Consider the following 7,446-nt stretch of genomic DNA (forward strand, 5'->3'; position numbering starts at 1 on the left):
AACATTTCCAAGTATGATTCACTGTCTGAAAGTCCTTTCAACACAAACACAATAATTCCAGAGCGCTCGATCGCCTCAAAACACAGTCGCCTCGGGACGCACAGCCTAACCTTAACCTCAGTAAACTATGTCTAGACAGTTGAACCTAACCTTATTCCTAACCTTAACCTCAGTAAACTATGTCTAGACAGTTGAACCTAACCTTATTCCTAACCTTAACCTCAGTAAACTATGTCTAGACAGTTGAACCTAACCTTATTCCTAACCTTAACCTCAGTAAACTATGTCTAGACAGTTGAACCTAACCTTATTCCTAACCTTAACCTCAGTAAACTATGTCTAGACAGTTGAACCTAACCTTATTCCTAACCTTAACCTCAGTAAACTATGTCTAGACAGTTGAACCTAACCTTATTCCTAACCTTAACCTCAGTAAACTATGTCTAGACAGTTGAACCTAACCTTATTCCTAACCTTAACCTCAGTAAACTATGTCTAGACAGTTGAACCTAACCTTATTCCTAACCTTAACCTCAGTAAACTATGTCTAGACAGTTGAACCTAACCTTATTCCTAACCTTAACCTCAGTAAACTATGCCTACATGTGGTTAAATCCAACCTTAAACTTAACCTCAGTAAACTATGCCTACATGCGGTTAAATCCAACCTTAAACTTAACCTCAGTAAACTAGTTCATCCTAACCTTATTCCTAACCCTAACCTCAGTAAACTATACAGTTAATCCTAACCTTATTCCTAACCTTAACCTCAGTAAACTATGTCTAAACAGTTCATCCTAACCTTATTCCTAACCTTAACCTCAGTAAACTACAGTTCTATTTCATACCTACTGACCGCCAGAGGGGCGGTGTTTTCAACACCTGGATATACATCGCGCGCACGCGCAGAGGTCGAATATTAATACCAACACTGTCACTCGTGACCCCCTGTGGGCGTGAGCCACCTATATAGGTGCCCAGTTCACAGGGTTCATCCTCTTTCATCTTTTCGCCTTTGAGCTCAGGTCGATTTATTTTATTGAGCTCCTGCTACTAGCCCTTCGAGGCTGTATGGGGGGGCTCTCGACGCCGGCCATGCCTATAAGCCTCGTAACCGTTCGGTTGGGGCTACCTTGCGTCCTCCAGAGGCTGCATGGTTGGCGGCGATAATTTTTCCGCCGGGCTTATTTCCCTGGTCCAACTATCATGTTGGACTTTATTTTCTACAGGTAAGTTGTGTGCTACTTTACTTGCCCGGCGGGCGTGCCTGCTACAGCCTTGCGGTATCTTCGCTTTGCTGTGTGGCGTCACATTGGGTTGGTGACAGTGTTTGCTCGCTGGAATCCAGCTTGTATGATTTGTGGAATTGTCGGTGGCGGCACTGCGGCAGTATCTGTCCATCCTCCCGACTAATGCATTAAGGGTTAGCGGTTGTGTGTTCACTAACTAAGAGCTAACTTTGTATTTAATGTCGGTGTGCTGTTTGTGTGGCTCGCAGAGGTGTGCTTCGCCTCGAAAGCGACCGCGGCGGCGCTTATTTGACTATTAATCAATACTCATGTTGAATGGCCGCACAATGCTAAATGAGCAACAGCAATGTTTTATGGCGTCAGTAACTGGGCAGTCCCCGTGCTGCCGCGACGCTTATTCTGACTGATTTATAGGATTAGTCATGTTGAATGACCACTCCTCTCCACGTGTTTTCTGCAAGATTTTTGCTCTGTCGCAGACGTGCAATCTACCACATATGTGGCGCTTGGTTGCAACGATGTCTACCAAGAGGAGGTTTGTGTGGTCGTGACGTTAATGAGCGCTTCTCCCCAGACGATTTCTGGTTAAGGAACAAACTTTTTCAAAATGCATGTCAAGTTGTAAACGCAGCTCTTGCTAGTTTGTTTTGCTCGTTATATCAAGCAGGAATATGACAATGTTGTCACTGCAGCGTGCTTAACGTCACAGCTTAACTTAAGTGTATACTGCTATCTGAGATACGCATAGTGCTTGTATCTCATAGCTTGAGTGTGATCCGCTCAGCTGCTGTTCGGGTAATACTTGTTTGTGCTTGGCAGTATAATTACTAATATAATGTTTCAAGCGTCTATCGCTTTACCATTGCGCTGGTTCACTGGCATTGAGAGAGTGTTTTGCTCTGCTGCCATTCTCTGAAGGTTACGCAGTAACCATGGTTATAAGAGATATAAGCGAGGCATGCGCGAGTACGTGCTTTTATGCCCTCGTCGAGAGGGCACGTGCTACGTCATGACGCAAAAGAGGCCCATTCTCTTATATACTTAATAGAATGTGAGTGTACTATAAGTACTTCTGTTATCCGCGCCCAAGTTGGGACGCGTCCCATAGCGAACTGCTGAGGGTTAGATCTTCGTATAACCACGACATTGTGTACCTGGTACTCACTACTGCTTTGACATGTGCAGTATACTATGATTACTTGCTATCATAGCTTGAGTGTACGTCGCTCTGCTGCTGTTCAGATATTAATATGCTTGGTATTAAAATGGTTGTATATGACAGTCCAAGTGTTTGGCTTCGCCACTATACTATGGCACTATTTGACAATAGCTTGAGTGATTCTCGCTCTTTTGCTGCATTATCACTGACACTGGGGGTGTGTTTCGCTCCACTGCTGTCATACTTTGTGCTTGAAGCTGGCTTGAGTGGCCTTCACTCTTCGCCATACATAGTATTGTTGACATACTGCGTGTACTGATGGTCATTTTTCACTAGCACCGAGGGCATGTTCCGCCCCGCCACTATCATATTGTGTACTTGACACGGGCTTGAGTGGTCCCCGCTCTTCGCCAGGTCTGCATTGTATTAATGACATACTGTGCGTACAGATGATCAATAAGCGTAACGCTGTGGCTGACTGGTTCTCGCTGCTTTGGCCGCGTTATCACTGGCATTGAGAGTGTGTTTCGCTCTGCTGCCATTATCTGGAGGTATATGACAGTCCAAGTATTTGGCTTTCCCACTATATGGCACTACTTGACACTGTAGCTTGAGTGATTCTCGCTCTTTCGCTACAACTACATAACCAGTAGTATTTAGAGTGTCTCGCTCTGCTGCCGTTCATGGATTAGTGCAACATGCTGGTCCTCTCTGGTCCCACAGAGGAGGTCCATTACTTGCGCCTGTAGTCAGGTTTCGACTTGGGCGCCGGACACAGGCTATGGCTGTGGTTCATTCTTCCATCCATCTCCAACCGCTTATCCGTAGTCTGGTCGCGAGGGAAACAGCTCCATACCGAGAGCTGCAGACTTCCTCTCCAGAGCAGCATTAGTAACTTCATTCTGGGGGATCCCAAGGCGATCCAAGGCCATTTTGAAGATATTGCTGTTATTGTGGCTGCATACTGCTGGCACGTATGCCAACTGTGTTGGCCGTGGTTGTGGCTGATTTGCCTCCCACAGGGATGCTAGCGTTGTGAGATGATGCTCTCTCAACTAGGGGAAATTTCAAGGTGGTACTTTTGGCCACCAAGTTGCTCAGGTTAAGAACGTCTTAACCCATTTAGAGCCGATGCTGTAAACACCTTCTGAATCCGGACCTAGGTCTCGGAATGATTTCAAATGTCGATTTGAAGAATTGAGAAGAGTATACATATGGCTATATACTTTACATAGCAGCGGCAACCCAGACTTGTTCCTGCCTTAATGGGTTGATACATGGGTGCTGCTCTTTTCCTGCTGTTTCCAGAGCCGCTACTCGTGGTCTGTGATGAGTAGCACTGACCTTTAGATTGCCTTCTGGGGGTGACCAACGAGACAGGGTCCCTAACCCTGGACTTAATGCCAGCATTGCTTCTCTGGTGGTGTCACTAGATGAAGCCTTCGAGCTAGTATGGCTATTGCCCATGGCCGCACGCAGTGTAGAGTCACTGGTCTGCCAACTAGATCCATGCCACGGCAGCTGGACTGGGACGTGTTGGACGGTCCCTTAATGGTCACCTCATCCTGGCCCTCTGGCCTGCGCGCATTGATGCGCAGGCACGGCACCTATGGGTGATGCTTGTTCTAGGCGTTAGCTTACGTGGTAACTAACTACCCTGATGATGTTGGGGCCTAGTGTGGCCCTGAGGGGCGGCCATGGCGGGTTAGTGAGCCCGCCTGGCGACCCAGAGCCCCTGGATGTTCCGGGTTCAATGCCAGATCCGGCCAGCAATGTGTCCATGTGTGTCCCGGTCTGAGCCCCTAATTGCTCCCCGAGCGCTGTAGAATGGCTGCTCATTGCTCCTAGTAGCAATAAGATGGGTAAATGCAGGGGACACATGTTGCGTATGTGCAACTGTACAGCTGAACTAGCTCGCACATCAATTATAGACTCAGCATTCTAACAGGCCCCACTTTCAGGGAAGTGGGACACTTAACACTCTGCCTGTCGTTCCAGGCCGGATGTTTGGGCCTGCCACCCAACAGACCTTGCAGCATAGTGCACGGTGAACAAGCAGGTTGGTTCAACTGAAGGTTTCTCCTTGATTCATGATGTGACTGATGACGGGGGTGGTTTTCGCTTGATCCTCGATCTCAGACCTACCAGCTGCCTCTGGTCATGTATGCTGGGCACAGTGGATGTGCTCCAGGCGGTGCCAGATTGAGAATGGTCTGCAAGCATGGCCTTGCTTAAACTCTTAGAGTTAATGGGGGGCTGCCGGACAGCTTCCACTGACCTGTCTCGTCTTGGACGAGTACAGTGCTGCCAGCCAGTCCCTCTGGTTGTTAGGCACACCGAAGCGACATAGACAGTTGCTTCTCTAGGGCTGCTTTCATTGCACCCTTTTACATGTTCTGTCTATAAGTTCTGGGCCTCGAACCCCAGAATTCTGCCTACCACCGTGGATACGGTTGGGTTACTGTTTCAGTTATGTACAGGCATTTAAGTAAGAGCCTGCTTCGCTCTACTGCCTACCACCTCCAGCCAGTGTCTGTGATGTACTGGGCCAGTGTTCAGTGGACTTGGCCCTTTGGATGTTTAGACTTTGTTCGTAACATGATATGTCAACAGTCTATCTTCCGACCCACTAAGGGGTCGCTCGATCCAGTCAGTCTCTGCAGGAGGTCTGGCCTCATCTTGCTGGTTTCATAGCAATGCTCTTGTTGGGTATACAGTCCAGGCGGCGGACATGCTTCCCATTTAAGCCTCTTGGATCCGATGATGTTTCGTATCACTGGGCATATGTACGGCAGAGCAGGATCTTTAGCCTTGAGTGCTTGGCGCGTGGCCAACTGTAGCTCTCCCTTCCGGCACTGACCGTTAGGGCAGGACACTCTGGCCCACCCCTGGCCAGGCGACTTCTTGTAAGTCTTCTCTACACTGCCACTTTTGGTGCCGTGTATTCTTCACAGGATAGGCAGAGGCAGTCGCACAGTAGTATGGTGCCACCATACCGGTCAGGAAGTATGAGTTTCCATGTTTCCGCCTCAATTTGTTTTTCATATTGGGCGGGCTATACGCGACTAGAGGTTCGTTTTTGGTTACCACTGCAGCCGAATCATCTACTGCAGCTTCTCGATGAAGTGCTTTGGCCTCCCCACAGACAGAATCCCCTGTCACAGTTTAGGGAGAGGGTGCATTCTCACCCGGGTCACCTTCGGCTGCGTAAACTGACCACTGACAATCATGCCTATTGTCCGAACCCTACTTGATTCTTGTGCATCCTGCACCAGGGCGTTGCACGCCAACACAAGTAAACTGTGGTTTAGTTGAGACAAAGCACCACCATGTTGCTCTGTGTTTTCAATACCTGCCTGTGATATTGGCAGCCTTAACCTCTCCACCAGGAGAGTAATTGTGATTGAGAACTGTTGTGCCCAGTACGGGCCCTGAGAGCCTATTATGTTAGACTTACCACGTGCACTTGGTGGTCAGAACGGCTCTTCATTGGCTATGATGGCTCTAATAAAGGTTGCGCTCTCTCTGGACAGCGCCTGTCACACTTTATTGTGGGTATGCCATCAGCCACACTGACGGGGCGAGCAATCGTCCCCCCTACCATCTGATACGAGGTACCACTCTACCAGGTTTGGATGGACTTTGTCCCCAGCCCTTGGATCGGGCCGTTCTCAAATGGCTATCTGCTAGTACCATTTGCCCTCACTGCGACCCTACGGAAGTGAGTAGGTTGTCTTCAGGCCCTGCCCGGTGCCTGAGACTGGGATGCCGATGGGTCTGGGTTTACCATTCGCCAATCCCTCTTATGTCTTCAAGGACTTTCTGCCTTTCACGTTGGCAACAGAGACTAACGCAACACTTAGAGGTACTTTGATTGTTGCGTTGAGGTAGATTTCTTCAGTAGGCCTCAAGGCCTCCCCAGAGGCATTTTGACATGCCAGACCAGGGGGTGGACATCTGTGCTGCAGTGCAGCCAAATGGGCTCCATCTGTTTTGGGCTTTTGCCAAGAGTCAGCCAACCAGACTCTCCCTCACCCTGTGGTGACGGCTGTTTGGCTGTCCATTAGATCTGCAAACCGACCTCGGTAAGCGCAGATTCCTCGTGACCATGTTGGTATGAGTCATCCAGGTGTTGAAAACACCGCCCCTCTGGCGGTCAGTAGGTATGAAATAGAACGAGAGTTATGTATATAACTACGGTTCTATGAATACCGGATGACCGCCAGAGTTCATTGTCACTCGGAATCCCGACGAAAAGATTTCATGAGGATGAACCCTGTGAACTGGGCACCTATATAGGTGGCTCACGCCCACAGGGGGTCACGAGTGACAGTGTTGGTATTAATATTCGACCTCTGCGCGTGCGCGCGATGTATATCCAGGTGTTGAAAACACCGCCCCTCTGGCGGTCATCCGGTATTCATAGAACCGTAGTTATATACATAACTCTCGTTCATCCTAACCTTATTCCTAACCTTAACCTCAGTAAACTACAGTTCATCCTAACCTTATTCCTAACCTTTACCTCAGTAAACTACAGTTCATCCTAACCTTATTCCTAACCTTTACCTCAGTAAACTATGTCTAAACAGTTCATCCTAACCTTATTCCTAACCGTAACCTCAGTAAACTATACAGTTAATCCTAACCTTATTCCTAACCTTAACCTCAGTAAACTAGTTCATCCTAACCTTATTCCTAACCTTAACCTCAGTAAACTATACAGTTAATCCTAACCTTATTCCTAACCTTAACCTCAGTAAACTATGTCTAAACAGTTCATCCTAACCTTATTCCTAACCTTTACCTCAGTAAACTACAGTTCATCCTAACCTTATTCCTAACCTTTACCTCAGTAAACTACAGTTCATCCTAACCTTATTCCTAACCTTTACCTCAGTAAACTACAGTTCATCCTAACCTTATTCCTAACCTTTACCTCAGTAAACTATACAGTTAATCCTAACCTTATTCCTAACCTTTACCTCAGTAAACTATGTCTAAACAGTTCATCCTAACCTTATTCCTAACCTTTAC

Source organism: Electrona antarctica (genome assembly GCF_951216825.1).
Source record: "Electrona antarctica genome assembly, contig: scaffold_199, whole genome shotgun sequence".
Classification (NCBI taxonomy): Eukaryota; Metazoa; Chordata; class Actinopteri; order Myctophiformes; family Myctophidae; genus Electrona; species Electrona antarctica.